We start from the raw sequence: 17,175 nt of genomic DNA on the forward strand, positions 1-17,175 counted from the left end.
GCCACATCTGTCACGATCAACACATCAGCACGACTAGAGGTTGAAGATGATGATGTTTCGTACAAATGTGGATATGCAGATGAGAAAGAACAAAGAATTAGACAACAGAATAACAAAAGTACAGATGGTGCAGTGGGGATGTACAGATGCTGAATGTGTACAGATGGCACATGGTTATTAGCCCATTATACGTACATTTAAAGCTTACAGCAGCGTAAAGCTGGTCCAATGTTGTTTGGCAGCCTCAAAGTAAAGAATCCTTATGGCCCGAGGCTCCTCAGTGCTGGGCCTTATGACTGTGTCCATATGACTTATGGCAGTCATTTTCCTGACTGCAGCAGTTGGCTGTTACTGGGGTGCTTAAATACCTCCTTTGGTTCTGGCGCTGCCTGGTGCAGAGGCCCTGCAGGTTGGGTAATGTGCCTCTGGTGGTGTGTTTGGCTCCAAATAATGCAAATGTGAAAAGGGGGGGGGTCACAGACTAAGATGACAGAGGTGATTGATAGCTTCCTCAGCAAGGTGCTGTTTTGTACGGCCCATGCCAGTTACTCAGTGATGTGGCGCCTGAAGGCATCTGAAGTAGCACACTTCCAATAACCCAATGGGGATTGCATTTCTGTTACTTCCTTGTTATTTGTTTTGCTGGTGAAAACAGCGATGTTGGTTGCCTGGCAAGTTACGATGCCTAATCACCTCACACCATTGTGATTAAATCAGAGAGGTTCCATTAGATCTGTACACACTTCACATTAATGGTTCGCCTCTGATGTGGATTCCTCCCCTACAATTTTCGGGATGGAGTTGAAAAGAATCAGCCCAATTACGCCCTAGAGTGTGCCGGCTGCAAGAGAATAGTTCAGTAGACAGAGGTACTTTGTACTGTACACACACACACACACAAACACATAATTACTCAAACAGAAACTTACAAGTGGACAGGTACAGCAGAGATGTAATGAACACTGTTTGGCAAGAGGATCCTCATTTAGGACAAAGTTCTCCCCTTTGTTTTTCTGCACCATTTGATCTTTGTTTCTACTTAATAGGGCCTGTTTTAATCCAAACCTCAGCCTGCTTGTTAGAGTTCAGTCAATCTGGATTCATCAATTCGTACGTGCCCTCCGTTGAATTTACTCTGTTCCCCACCTCCTTCCTTCGCTCTCAGTTATCCCGCTCCGCTGGTTAAGCTTTGATCATGGTGCTGAATAAATTGCACCTCTCCCTGTGCCTAAAACAATGTTTAATGGCCTTGAATTGCTGCTGCTCGAACAGAAAACACTGCGGCGCTGCCTATCTTTTTTTTTTTGCTAACAACGCATGGCTGCGTTAAGGCACTTCAGCGGAAATCGCAGGGGATCGCTTAACATGCCTTAGCAAATAGCAGTACGAGTCGCACCGATTTCCTTCGCTCCAGTGCTGATACAAATCTGATCTGAGGAAACTTTTACACAGATGAAGGGAGAGCTGGGAGCATAATGTCTTGTCTAGCTGGGGTGAGGGTGCACCAGTGGCTCCACTTTACCTGCTAATGTTGTACTAAAGTCCGGAGACTTCTCCTGGACAGAACTGCTTTGTGTTTGAAGAAGAGGATCCTTTTACCTCTACATGATGATACGATCTATTCAGCAGCAATCAAAGTAACTTTCAAAAATATGAGATAACAGTATATTTGGGTAAATATTTGATACATTTAGCTTCAATCAAAGTATGAAACAGTACAAGTTGCAGCATTTAAATTCAAATTTTTTAGAAGTCTGACCTGCAGATTTAAACAAAATCGAGTTTTTGTACGCTTTTTCAATGAAAACTTTAATTGAAATTGTGCATAATAAAACCGTGACTATTTAGAAGCATTAACATTTAATCAAGAATTGCGTCAGGTAAATTCGACATGCACAGAATCAGATATATCTGACGATGATTGCCAGTCACCAATCATTGACTGAAAACCAGCTGATTCCTGTCCCTTGCCCGTCGTACAAATATCAATCGAATACTATTAATGTACTTCATGCATGCACAGAGAGACACATAGCATGCAGGTGTGTATGTTTGAGTACCACATCAAAGCTTGCCATGCTACTACTGTAAGTCACGACCATCACCCCTCACCATCTGCTGTCCCACACACCAGCCTGACTACCAGTCTGTCAGTCTGTCTGAATATTGAATCCCATCAAATCTTAAACAGATCTGCAGCTGAGGGACCGCCTACCACAGCAGCACAGCCTGGCTAAGTGTTAAACAACATCCTCAAAACTATCTGTTAGGGAGCTGTCAATAGCAAACAATACTTTATTAGGTGTCCCAGCTGAATGTCTGCAAGTCTCCTATTGACAGCTTAGTCAATATGGTGGCAGGTGTCTAGTGAGAAGCAGTCTGAGGAAGCAACTGGAGGGAAAATGTTCCCATACATTTGATTAAACAACATCATGTAGACAATCTGTTTCGGATTGGACCCATTGGGGGCGATTCTGATTTACATGCAGACCGCGCCACTGCAATGCCAGACAGTTATTGATAATATTCACCACATGAACTGCATTTAATTTGAATTTAACTTCTGAAATGAACAACGGTGGGAAGGTCCATCTTGTTTCTTTACTGAATATGGAACAGTATTTTTTACACTTTGATCAAGAGCAGTGATTGTGGTGAGCGGAAAGTTTGCACACGGCTTAGATAGATGTGTGAAAGTGAAAAGGGGAAAATAACTGAGCATTTTAGACACTTCAACAAGCTCTACTGGCATCAGAAGTATAAAGAAAGAGAAAGGAAAGGAAAGGAATGAAAAAGGAAGCAAAGGGAAAAGAAAGGAAAGGAGGTGAAATGAAAGGAAAGGACAGGAATGGAAAGGAAAGGAAAGGACAGGAATGGAAAGCAAAGGAAAGGAAAGGATGCGAAAGGAAGTGAAAGAAAATTAAGGAAAAGGAAACGAAAGGATGCAAAAGGAAGTGAAAGAAAATTAAGGAAAAGGAAACGAAAGGAGGCAAAAGGAAACGAAAGGAAGGGAAAGAAAAGGAAAGGATAGGAGGGGAAAGAAAGCAAAAGGAAAGAAAAGGAAATGAACGAAAAAGGAAGCAAAGGGAAAAGAAAGGAAAGGAAAGGACAGGAATGGAAAGGAAAGGAAAGGAAAGGAGAGGAAAGGACGCCAAAGGAAGTGGAAGGAAATGAAAGGAAAGCAAAGACGGTGAAAGGAAGTAAAAGGAAAGGAAATTAAAGGAGAGGAAGTGAAAGGAAGGGAAAGAAAATGATGGAAAAAGACAAGAAAGGAAAGTAAAGGAGGCAGAAGGAAGTGAAAGGAAAGGAAAGGAAAGGAGGCGATGCAGAAGGAAGCAGCACGACCTCACCCATCACAGTTGTTGTTCTTTCTGTAGCGGATCTTCTGTGAGTAGGCGAAAATTCATAACCCCTTAATGGACATCCATAAATCAAGCTTTATATTAGTGGCTTATGATGATACATTAATTCAACCAGTGAAGGCAGTTGTCAGCTAATTATGACAAATGATTATGCCTCCAACTATAATTTCAGCCACATTTGTATTTTGTAGCATTTACATGTCACTCACGTGTGAAATTGTCTGAGAAGTCTTGTAGCCGCAGTGTTAACAGCATTACAGCCCTCCGTTTTCTCCAACCTATCGGCTGATTGCGCAGGTAGAGCTGATGCTGATAACAGGTTTCGCTCCTCCAATCAGGCGGCACAGATTGGTGATGGTGTGATGGCGGGAAGTCATGAGAAATGACAAAAACAACTCGTGGTATCCTGAGGAGACGCATCCATCCGAAACCTCATCAACACACATTGATTAGCGAGAGGAAATGGCATTGATTAGGGGAGGTGTGTGATGGCACACACACACACACACGACCACAGGCATGAACAAACCTAGTCTCATATACAAGCATGTAAAGACACATGCATAGACACTATACAGATGAATTTGAGCTGTCAGTGATTATGGATATTTTTTTTCAATACTTTTTCCCAGTTGAAAAAAATCATTGAACCAAAACAACCACCTCTACTGCCATTATTTGCCCTGGCTGTGCATAAAAAGACTGACATTCATCTGAGTCGTGGCATCTGGACAGAAGTCCTCAGGTTAGGAAGATTGCTTGATTGATCACAACTTTGATCACCACAGCTGCGAACTGTGAACCAATCCATTTTAGATCTCAAGCGTGAGGGCAAACCTTGACCTGTCGACACAATGGATGAGCATTTTTACACATGAACTAAAATGGGGGACGTTGATTGATGTGCAATACCTCTTTGGAAGAAAATAGACAGGTTTATCTGGTGCTTACAGAAACCAGCCGATTACCTGAAAGTCCTTATTTCAGACCCAATGTGAGCACAATTCCACGCTGCATTTAGCAATGTGTTAATTCACACCACAAATCACCACTAATATTGTTACCAAACAATGTTAAAGACTCAAACCTGCTTACATTGATTGGCTGTTCAAGATGGTATCATTTATCACCGAAAAATGTGTGAAGTACTAACCTGAAAATGCAAAACCAAGGTTTTAAGAAGTGTGGCTGCAGTCTGGATATGAATCACATTTAACTGCTGAACTTGTCCTGGCGGTGCAATAAAGGTCTGCACGGGCCTGAACTAGTCTGGTCTCACCAAATAGTGTTTGAATAACAGACCAATCTTTTGTTTAATCTTAACTCGTTTTTTTCAGTTGTCAAATCCGATATTAACTTTTTCTGGTTATCTGAATCTTCTTTTGTTTATCCAATTGCCAATAAAAGAAATTAATTGTAAGAATGTGTTACTTTGGCTCTGATGCAGGATGTAATCTGCAAAGTAAACAGTAACTAAAGTTATCAAATAAATAGAGAGGAGTTAAAAGGACAATATTTGAATCTAAAATATAGTCGAGAGAAAACCAAATGGCAGAAAATGGAAATAGTCAAGTAAAGTACCTCAAGACTGTATTTAGGTGTAGTACATGAGTAAATGTACACTGCTAAATAATCACTGGATGGAACAACTGTCTGAACAGAACCAACTGCCAGCATGTGACACTGTAGTATCTCATTATAACAACCATTATAATGAGGTACCAACACTGGCAGAGGTCGTCAAACACTCACTGATAAATGCCCGTTTGGCCCCTGCTCAGTTAAATTATGCTCAATACCCTGGACATAAACACACCATTATTTTCCTTTTTGACGATTATGTATTGGAAAACTTCTCTGAGCGATAAAGGAAACTTTAGATCCATTAGTGTCTTTTCTTGCATCCTAAACACTGAAAGTTGCAGGTCCCATGCCAGCTAGAAAATATTGATTTTGCAGAGAAAATATTCTCTGTTTTTTACGTGACTGAGTTTCCCTCCCTTCTGTTTATGTGTTGTCTCACCATCTTCATTTCCATGGATGAATTCATCCCCGTCCATTGTCCCCCTGGTCCCGCCTCCAGTCTGTGTCTATGTGACCAGCTTTGACAAAAAAGACTAGAGAATGCGCATGAATTTGATCAGCGTGCCTCTCCAACGTGCACCAACACCTTCGCTAGGGAAGAAAGATTTGATAGAGGTTACAGGAGCCGCTCGGAGAGAGGACAGCGCGCATATAAATGTCATTACTTAGACGGTACTTCTGTCTATTGTGCTGGCTGAGGATGAGCACTCCTCGCAGCACGAAGAGGAAGGTGGGTGGCGTGTATCAGCCTGTTTGATGGACAACAAAATGAATAGAGTGGAGGATGTGATGAAGAGAGAGAGAGGGAGAGGATGAGAAGGAGCTGTGAGTGGTTATTCAGTGAGGAACCCACACACACGCACACAAACACACACACACACTCACAGACAACAAGGAGAAAGTTAAGTTTTTTTTGGTGGGAAGGAATAAAAATCAATAAGCGGGGCGATGAAAAATGAAGCAGCTTCCCAGAAAATTCTATCTCTTCTTCTTTCTTATTCCTCAGACAATAGTTCTTTTCTTCGGGATGATGAAATTGCATTTTGAGCAATTTTGAAACAAAGCCATGTCTTGCGCTAGAAACCTATCATTCATTCGTTTTTGGATAGTGATCATTCAATATCAGTGAACGCTAGCAGAACAGAGCCCAGCGGCACCAACAAGTCACTTTATGAACCGCCGACATGCCAGCACAGTGTCATCGACAACCGTAACTCCTACGCGGCGTCCTTGAGCAATGTCTTGACCCCTGCTTGTTTTTTGGGGTGATGAATTACAATAGATACGTGTCAGCAAAGGTCTTTAAAATGTATAACTACCTCTCAATAAAACTGCTTAGTCACTTTACAAATAAATAGCTTTATTAAATAAAAATAAAACTTTACGCATGAGTTTTTTTTTTAAGCTCCTAGAGAAGTTATTTGCCTGGGTTCGTCGACTAAATCCAAATTAAGACAGACTGGAGTAGTTATTTAAAGGATTTAGACACAAGCCAGATTTGTGGAACTAATTAAGTACCAAAGTTTGCGTCTGAGAAAAATATTTGGATATTACAGTGCAAATGAGAAACCTAATCTACAGAGAAATAGTGAAAAAAAAGAAAAAGGAAAAGGCAGAATCGGTTGACTTTCAGTCGCACTTTGAAAACAGCAGGAGAGGCAGGATTAACAGATTACCAGGGTGGACTCTCGTCATTCCAAATGTTCAGAAGCATTGGTTTCTCGTCAAGGCTTCTTGAAAAACACAAATTTGCTTTTAAGGGTTGAAAATGGCTCATAATTTCACATATTTCCACAAGCGACTGACTGAATTCAAATGCGAACTGAAGTTTGGGTGTGAAAATGAAATAATGTCACATGTGAAGTGGACATTAGCACGAGTTAGTTACGTTCAAATTAATATTTCCACATGTGGCTTTGTTTTTACTCTATCTATCTATCTATCTATCTATCTATCTATCTATCTATCTATCTATCTATCTATCTATCTATCTATCTATCCATCCATACATCCATACATCCATCCATCCATCCAGTTCAGTTCAGTTCAGTTCAGCAGTTTAAATAACATTTTTGACAGGCTGTGAAATACAAACCTCTGCAGGATCCCACAGCACCGGTTGCTTTTCTAAATTCAGCCATTCAAAGCAGTTTCCTGTATTTTTTTTTTTTTTTTGTCGGGTCGCAGAGACACCAAACTGTGAAGGGAGGAAAATATTTATAACACAACTTTCAGCGTGATCTGTTTGTGCTGTCCCTGCAAGCCTTGTTTATCCTGGAAAGTGCCGACATGTAGGCACTCGCTGAGAAATCTGCCTCAGTTTTGACACAATTTTCTCAGGTAGAGGTCCTGGTAGAGTGCGGCGGTTCTTAACCTGTCTGTCGAGCTGTCTCCAGCTGCCTGAGTCGTCTACTCAGGAGCTCAGGCAGCTTCCTCCTTGCGTCACGTTTTATCTCCCAGTCACAGTGAGGAAGGGTGGGGATAAATTTGTGATATATATACGCAGCAATAAGCTTGTGCTCACACAGTCTGTCACATGTACGCACACATGCACACACAGATCAGGATTTAATGTGCTCTGACATGGGTGCCGGCATAAATCATAAATGTGGATGGCCATTAGCTGGCCGGTAGAGGTCTGACCTCATGTCAGGACGTCTGGTGGGTAACGTGCGGTTGAACAGACGGAAATGAGACGGAACACGATTTAACAAGGCGGCACAAAAAACCCAAAACAAACAGTTTTCATCAGTTCATTATTCACAAGGTTGAGGAGTTTGGTCCTCCAAACTTCATTAGTGACGCCCGATGAATGTTAAATATACGGAGTCGGGGGGGAGGAAGCGGCTCTGGAAATGGACAGGCACCGTTGTAATGACTTCTCTAGGGTCCTCCATTAAAGAAGTCAGCTGTCAGAGACGGAGGGTGGAAATTTGCCGCAATATGCTAAAGTACAAGTCTTTTTGAAACGTGTCACAGTGAAAAGAGCAAGGACAGTTTCACTAGCAACTGTGAAGAGAGAATTTCCCTGCTAAATATCAGCAGATGACAGATGACAAGGTGAATCACATAATCCCAGTTTCATGTACTGAAATTATCCTGATTTTTTTATACGACCCCGATACCAAAGACAGTTCATTAATAAAAAAGGGATGTGGTCATTTATTAATTCTGGATTTGATGCCAGCAACATGGGGGCAGCAACAGACCGGGAATATTGTGAATGCCCAGAAACACCTGTTTGGAAAATTCAACAGGTAAACTGGCTCATTTACAGGTAACAGCATCATTATTGGGTGTGAAAAGATCAACGAAAGGCTAAGTAGTTCACAATCAAGGATGAGGCAAGGTTCAACACTTCAACACAAAAGTACTTTAAATACATGGGCTTGGGAACTCTTCATAAAATGAAAAAATATATGTTATGGAAATGAGGGAACAATGGATATAAGTATGGTTTAAGGTTTTCTAACAGCTGTGTTCTACGTGCAGCTTTTTGCTTGGTCGGGATGATCCTGCAAAGATATATTAAATCTTGTATAATCATCACCATATTATTATCATATTACCAGGACAGTATTTTTTTTTTATTTTGTTAGTCCCCTGGGCTGGAAGTGCTCCCTGTTTTATTTCCTGTCAGGTAGTTAACTTGAATTACCATCTTGTATCCCAAGTGTAACATTATTCCTGATTCAGTCCCAAGACTGCTGCTGCCGCTGTAGATCACAGCTCACTTTCTTTGTGATCTTCTAATACCCAAAAGAAGACCAAGGGTAGATAAAGATCCTGAGGGTTTCACCTTTAAAGGGAAAGTTCTGGTATTTGTTTTAATCCTGGGCCCTTTGTTTACATATATTGCTGTGTCTATTATGGACTAAAAGTTTTGGAGTTGGTGCAGTATACCGCCTCAGTTGGACACGGACTCTGCAGCAGTTCTTGATGGCATCTTCAGCTGTCAAAGTATGTCCACTTAAAAGTTGTTTTTTTTTTGCCTCTGACAGGCTCAGATTGTCTTTCTAAGTGTCTGACAGCATTATAGATAGACTCCATCTATGAAAACAGTAATTTTGTCATCATAAAACACACTTCATTCAAACTTGACAGGAACTAAACAAAACTCACCAAAAACCGTCTTTGTTAGTCTGTCCGACGGTGACCAACTCTCTTTTGGTCAATATTCAGCCTTCATTCACCAAGACGTCAAAATATTCTGGTTCTACATGCTGTTTTCTCTCTTTTCTTCTGATGTCTGTCCTCCCTCCCTGCTGTCCCGCATCTAACAGGGAGAATTAAGGTTTTATTTCAACCAAGCAAGAGTTAGCTTTGCCGAAAAGGCGAACGGAGATGGTTTTGGTGAATTTTATTTTGTCTCTGCTTGGTTTGATTGAAGGGTGTTCTGTGAAGGTAAAATTGTTGGTTCTGTAAATGGAGTCTGGTGGATTTGGTGTGAGTGACATGGGAACATTAAGATAGATCTGATGTTGATTCGGGAGTTGTGAACGAATGGTAAGTCCAAACAAACAACAAGAAACATGAACAGCAGACAAAATTTACATAATAATCGGAGGTCGAGCACACATCTCAAACTGTACTCAAGAGGACAACAATAACTCAAGTGAAGGAGTGCAAGTATTTTGAAGGCTCCATCACAAGTTTGGATAAGTTTGAGCATGTTATCAACGATTAAACTATCAACGATTTGTGATGAGTTTAACGATGAAGCTTTCGATTTACTGGTCGATCATCTACTCAACCTATGAGCCAGAGAAAATCACCAGAGAAAATCACCAAATTAGGTTTCCTTTGCAGGGTGTCTGTGCTCAACCCCTAAAGATAGGGTGAGGAGCTCAGACATCCAGAGGAAGGAGAGGCTCCTTCTTCACAGTTAAAAGAGTCATTTGAGGTCGTTCAGGCTTCTTATTCAAATCCAAACTCCCTGTAGAGATATTCCCAGCATGTTCCACTTAGAGGAGAGACTGAGGAAGACATTGGATGTGTTACAGGCCCCATTGCAGGAAAATGAGTGGTTGGATTTCCCCTCCAGAAACACTGTGCATCTCAACCAAAAATAGAGAAAAGTTCATCACAGTCTTTAACGAATGGTCAAGTGTGCTGCTCAAGTGATTTTTTCTGACAATAATTGTCTTGTCTTGGGATTCTAACCATCTTATTTCTCCACCCCTCTACCCTTTGGGCCACCCAAACACAACATTTATAGAATCAGACCCATGACAATATAATTAATCTGAAATCATCTCAAATTTGGCATCTGAATGTGCTGAATTGGCTGCAGAGAGCCGGCTACTATAGATCCGTGATGTTTCTCAGTCAATTAAACGTCTGACATGCAAATGCTGCCGCATACTATATCCTCTCACTCACTCTAATCAGGCTGTAATTACGAAATGCAGTGGTTATAATTGAAAGTGTCAACTCATTTTGACTGGAAGTACTCCAACTGTGTGTTGATGGCGCTGCTAAAAGCACACGGCTTTTGATGGGCCTGACCTTTGGATTGGTGGTTGTGAGCAACAGCAAATACATACGAGCAGCATCAAAGTGTGTGAGTATACTCATACATCTAGACTGCCAGGAGATGATTTATGGCCCGGGGCTGCCTGCCATAAAATATGTAGCAAATTTCACTGAGAGCTATGCGTTGGACCGGCACCCAAACACCAGTTCTGGGTGGAGGGGAACGATGGTGCAATGAGGAGTGAAGGCTGATAAGAAGTGCAGTACTGGGGACTGTTTTTCTCAGTCAAAGGGAGAATGAGAGAAAGATTCAAGATTAAAAACACATTTTTGTTGTGCATATTTTGTCTACTGTTCTGTTTAGGATTTACAGTACCTTCGCAAACTCAATCACATCAAATCAATATTGTTCATATAGCCCAAAATCCCAATCATATTGCCTCAGTGGGCTTTACAATCTATACAGTGAACAACATCCTCTGTCACCACACCCTCGATTGAGTGAGGAAAAACTTGACATGTTGGGAAAAAAGACAGGTGGAAAAAATGATGGAAGAAACCTCAGAAAGAGCCACAGACGAGGGATCTCTCTGCTAGGATGGACAAACACGCAATAGATGTTTCATGTACGGAACAGAACAACAAAGTTTCATTGACAGAATATCTGATACGAATTATAATAATTGATTTGTTTTGAATTTGAAAATCTTCTTCTCCTTTCAGTGATGGCCACTGAGCAGCATCATAGGTGCTTTGGGTTGAAGTGAACCCAGTTGCCAGAATAAATGTTGGTAATGTATGTTTCTGCAGACCATGGATATGTTGAAACATTACATTTATCTTTGTTGCAATTTTACATTTCTTTAGATTACAATTTTTAATTTTCTGTTGTTGACAACCCTGTACTAAACAACTGGTAAGGTTAAGACACACAAAAATACATTAGGAATAGATCAGGGTTTGGCTTAAAATACCTTTTTAGAGATTTCCTGTTTCTCATTAAAATTATTTGGTTTTGTTGCCACAAACGCCACTGAAAATTGTCCAGAGGTAAAATATCCTGTGGTGTCATGCTGAAATGCTCAAATGTAGTAGCAACCAATGTCTATATTGTACATGTGACATGTACAAATGTGAACATATCCAAGGTTTGCAGACAATGTCAGCATGTTTATTCAGGCACCTGGGCTGAGTTATTTGGTCTGCAAGTCCTCATACCAATATGAAGTTTATCAAAAACATACATATTAGTCAATGTTCTGATAGCCCTAGCTACACACAATTGGATATTTTATATACATTCAAAATTTGGACCCTATGAGATCCATCCAATCCATTTTATACACGCACTCGAACACATCAAATTACCTCGTGGTTCCACTTAAATGGCAGCGGAGTCAGAAGACGTGAGGAGAAAGGAAACTAACATGATGATAGAAAGAAATGGAAGTGTAAGTGAAATGAATGGACAGGGTGTGTTTGCATGGGCTGACATTACATCCAGTCCCGCATGTTCCAGTGTCGCAAAAGGCTTAACTGAAAAGGACGGGAGTGAAGAAATGGGGAAAAGGAGAGAAAGGTTGGAAAATTAGGTAAAAAAAAGAAAAGGGAAAAAGAAAATGCCCGAGGCTGTGGAGCCGAATGTACTCTGTAACCTCGAATACAGTGCTGTATAAGAGAACAGGAACAGGGGAAGGTCAAATAAAGGTGTGGAGAAAAAAAACAGAGCCGTGACAAAGGGAGAGAGAAAAGCTGAGGACATTGATAGACTATTAGTGCTGAGAGGAGACTCTTGTCAGAGAGCAGGTGAGAGGTACAGGCTGTATGGGCTATTTGTTGCTGAGGCGGAGTGAGAGGGCTCCATTTACCTATCAAACAACACACATACACACTCACTGTCACCAGTGTGTGGACACTTTAACAGACAGACACTCTCTCCACAATCCACTTCAGAAGTATAACAGCCTCATACTGTACACCTACGGCAATGTGGTGGCTTCAAGGTTTGACATCGTAGTCAGGGGACTGGTTGGTTGGGGGGTTAGAGCATAGATAAAGAGCAGGGTTTGCCTCAAGTGTGGCCAAAAGTCAACAGTGATTTGTTTTTGTTAAACTAACTAAGCTATAAGTTTGTAAATGACATAACTCATGTCACTTACCTAACTTACTTAACATCTGTTACCTGACTGAACACAGTTATCTTAACCCAAAACATGTTCTTTCCACAAACCTTACCAAAACGTTCCATGTTAATAACAGTCCAAAATGCATAATATATCACACTATGTTGTCAGCAATGTTAATTTACAAAATTTAGCAAGACATTATAAATTATGTATGACTGACCAAGCTTCAGTATTTGATTAGAATGTGTTAGATTGTGCTGTTGTATTACACTGTGGTCAAACGACTTACCATAACCAATGTGAATAATTACCAGTAATCATAATATGTGCGTATGCATGTATAGAATGTACATTTTGAAAGATTCAAGGGATATTAATCTTTGCCCTGGTTCAGAATGTGAGTGTGCCAAATATATCCACATTATGTGTCAGGGAAGGGCTACTTATTATTCGACACGTGCTTTGTTCACAGCCCGAGAAAACCTTCAAACATTCATGAGCATGCCAAAGCCTTGTAGGTTTGCAGATGTAGATGGCACCAGCTGTCATTTGTATTCTCTGTATACAATGAGGGATAGCGCAGACGGTGAGAATTTTGACACAATGTGAATAAAAAACAGACAAATCCAGACCAAGACCTTAGGACCTTAGGTAAGTTGTGATGGTAACAACGGGTCAAGACGTGACTAGACCTGGTTGTGAGCCACCCCTGATGCTACACTGGGTTTCGAATGTGTGTTTTCCTTTGGCAGAGGTGAAAGTTAACTCTGGGAACTGAGATTTACCAGACTTTCTGAACAAAATCTACGACTGTCTAATAACAAACGTGCCTTTTTACAAACCACACAGTCACTGCAATTTCTGTAAATACTGTTATTACAGTAATTGAATTGGCTCAACATTTCAATGAGCTGCAGTTTCTTCCAAGTCGCTCTGCTCAAATGTTACCTTACTGGCAAACTCTTGCTAAATTAATGCAAGCGTAGCTGTAATGTGAAGGTAGGTAACACGGTGCTTGATCAGACATCCTCCAAAACATCATCCAGACGATCTGAACTTCAAGATTTACACCATGGTAGTCTCAGATAGTCGGATCTATCTCGACAGCTCTATGCGAGTGTTGGAGGCAGATCTGGCTGCACTCATTGTCAGTGCTGTAGGTGAAACCATGCTCTGCCTTGTTTTTGTATTTCTTTAAACCAATCAAAGTCATCTTGGGCAGCGCAAAAGCTTACCCTGGCCATAAAATCATTTTGTCTTATCGGCTGACAGTGGTCAATATCGTGTAATGAGGGATCTTGAACGAAAATCACAGCTATCAGATCAATAGCTCTAAATCTGGGAGCCATCAGCCAACTCTCACCGGTAAGGAAATCATATTTTCAAGTATACGGAATAACACAACCTACGTTTTTCTCTGCAGTTGGTGTTAATTACATTAGAACAATAATACACAATGTTGTATTTATAGACTGTATTGTTTATATGATAGTAAAAGAATGAGCTCGGCTGATGAAAAACTTTGTTTACTACATCAGGGCAGCAGGTTATGTTTTGTTGCTTAATCCAGTGGTAATGCGGCAACACAATCTACCCACACAAAGACACACAGCCATTCAAACACACTCAAACAGAAGACTTTTGCGTCCCAGGGTGAGAAGCTACATTTACTCAGCGAGGGTGCCGAGTTGAAACAGTAGAAGAAGTGTCGCCCTGAGGGAAATACACTGCTGGCTTCCCTTCTAGACTGCAGCAGTGATTAATGTCTGTGTGTGTTGAACTGGTGTGTGTGACTGTGATACTCGCAGCGGAGGATGAGTGTGTGTGTGTGTGTGTGTTGTAGGGAGGGCGTGACGGGTGGTGACTCACATGTGATGCTTGAGTATTTCAAAACGGTGGCTTCTTGAAGGGGGGAAAGGCATGCATTTTTTTCCCCCCCGGCATCCATCATTCTGCCTCAGCGCTCCATCAAACCTGCAGCTTTGTACCACACCTGTTAATCTTGTCATCTCTTCATAATACCCCCTCTTCTTTCTCTTTCTCTTTCCCCCTCCTTTTTTTCTTTTACTTTCATTGACCCACGAACTGTGTCGGCCTCCACTCTCCTGTGGTCTCCCCTCTTGCCCGCTCTCATTGATTCCAGCTTTAAACTTTCACTCTCACTCACTTACCCAGGAGGTGAAGTTGAATTACAGTCATTACCTCGCTGTTTCTCTTCACGCTCGCTCACTCACTCCGAACCTGTCTCAGCCTTTCTCCTCTCTATTCGCACTTTAGGCGGTCCGGGACACCAAAGTGTGCAAGTTCACCCTTATTTATTGCACATACTGGGAAGCGGTGGGACTCTGAGGTCAGAGCTGCTTGCTGTCGTGACCGCCGCCTCCTGTGTTAAAGCCAGTTCACAGGGTGCATCTGTTTTTAGCCAGCGGCGCAACACAAATGCTTTCAGGCCGAGTTGTTTGTGAGCTGCTGTTGCCATGCGACTAAAAACCTCCATAAACTTGAAGAACATTTGCCTCAACTCTCTCTTCTTTAATGGACTGAGGTGAAGATCCCAGAATGAAAATAACATTAATGTGGACAAATGTTTATCTCCTTGTGCGCGTCTATCATGTCTGAAGTGAAGATTTTCTGTGCTTACATTTTATTGTTGGTGTAATTAAATGTGCCTTCAAAGTATCTGGGATGACTTAACACTCACTTTATGTGTTTTTGCAGTGCTTTTTATTAAATGCGATCTCCCCAGTCGTAGATTAAGTTCCAGGTGGAAGGAAATTGTAAAGCTCTTTGTGTCCATGTGGGAAATCTTTTTGAGGCAGCAGCAGGAGAAACGCACTTTGCCCAAGTGTTGTTTATGGTTAGCTGCTGCTACGCGACAGTTTCTTCATACTCCCGATGAGCCAGATATTTCAGCTGTTCAGTGCAATTGGATGGATATGGCGCCCAGCCCACTTAAGACATAACTTCACACTTTCAAAATTGCGTTCACTACATACGCGAAAGTGTAGTTTTGCATGCAGGTGTGACCTTAACCAAACTGCAACGTTACGTGTTGCTTTTTACAGAAGTTAGTGGAAAAAGATTAGGGTATCTTTGGCATACAGAATTGGAATTACGTCTTACGTACTGCACACAATTTGAAGTAGAGTGATTTGTACGAACCTTGATGAGTTGAGTTGTGGTGCCAGAAGGATACTTTTTAAACCGGAATGGTTGAGCCGACACCAAAATAACAGCTCAATGTTAATTTTTTTTTTTTCATGAATCTTTGTTTGGTTTGATTATGATCCATTATTTTTGCTTGAATGTTGAAAGCATTAACGAAAGACAAAAAAAATCAGTGAAACAAAATTCTGAGTGAAAATTGCCATATATGATTGCAATGTGCAAAAATAAAATAGAAAATCATTATAAATAAAAAGCTGTCTCTTAATTTTGCTTTTTGCACACAAGGAAGGATGGAAAGATCTAGTTTTAACCCTCAGCAGCTCCGTCCGTTGCCAGGCATCAATTATAAAGCCAGATATTCTTCAAAGTGGAGATTTTGGCCAGTCTTCAAATTTTTTTTAAGTCAAAGCACAAGTGAGAAAGTTGGCTGCTGTTAAAGTTCACCAAAGAATTGAGGTTGAGCGACGAATGTCAGAGGACGGCTTTAAGAACTTGCACAAATTGTGTTTATGTGCATGTTCGTGTGTTGACGGCTCTGTGAAGGATGAAACGAACCCATCGCTCTGCGGGGGTTTCAGCGGTTTGAGTTTGACACAGTAGGAGTTATCTGCTGGCGTCTGTGTGATGCTCGGCTCGGTGGGAGGTATTCTATAGCTGACTCGAAACTTGCTCCACTTGTTTACACTGAAGTCACAGGGTTCAGTCAAGGATACTTTTGAAATGATGAAGAGACACTGACGTGGAAAACTTGTAACATTTCGTAAATGTGCTCGAAAAAGGACATTACGTGTTGTCTATGTGGAGTAAACAATGAACTTGAAGGAATAAAACTATTGTTATGTTTCACAAAAGTGCTGTTTTTGCGAGGCAGTCCAGTTTAATTCAGTTGGTTGCACATTCGAATGGTATTTTTGTGGTTTCCATTGGCAAAAGATATGTATGGTACCAATAGAACCATCCCGTCCTGTTTCCTGTTGAGGTTCCATGCGAGCTGAGCTGATAATGAAGGGCGGATTGAGAACACTGATGGGTCGTCTCATCATCTGCTAGTTCAGATAAAACATGTCTCCTTGTTGGAATAAAAAAAATAAAAAAAACACGTACCGAGACGAAAGAAGACAAAACATTCAATGTTTCTATTGTGTAGTGGAGAAAGAAACCTGACAGTGAATGAGAGCGGAGCTGAGGAATGTTTGAGCAGTAAATTACCAATGTGGCAGTAAATGAGCGGTACAGTTTACAGCGTGTCAGTTAACAAATGCTGCAGCTTTTTCAGGACTAAGAAAAGTCTTGTCTGTTGTTTCCCCAACCGCTATAAAAGTGGAAGGGTCCCGGTCATAACCCCGACTACATGTATGTATGTATGAGTACAGTCTGCGGTGGAAACGCTGTTAGAATGACTTAAGAGCACACGTTGGCAGTTCCACTTAGCCTGGCCTCACGAGATGCTTGTAGAGGGT

At 41.2% G+C, this 17,175-nt stretch overlaps 1 protein-coding gene across 1 annotated transcript in view; it reads left to right on the plus strand.

Moving 5' to 3' along the window:
• The window catches only part of elfn2a (extracellular leucine-rich repeat and fibronectin type III domain containing 2a), a 256,747-nt gene that overhangs the window by 164,037 nt on the left and 75,535 nt on the right, over nucleotides 1–17,175 (plus strand). The gene's annotated exons all lie outside the window — the stretch shown is intronic.

The sequence above is a fragment of the Sparus aurata genome, chromosome 1 (genome assembly GCF_900880675.1).
Source record: "Sparus aurata chromosome 1, fSpaAur1.1, whole genome shotgun sequence".
In the NCBI taxonomy this organism is placed as follows: Eukaryota; Metazoa; Chordata; class Actinopteri; order Spariformes; family Sparidae; genus Sparus; species Sparus aurata.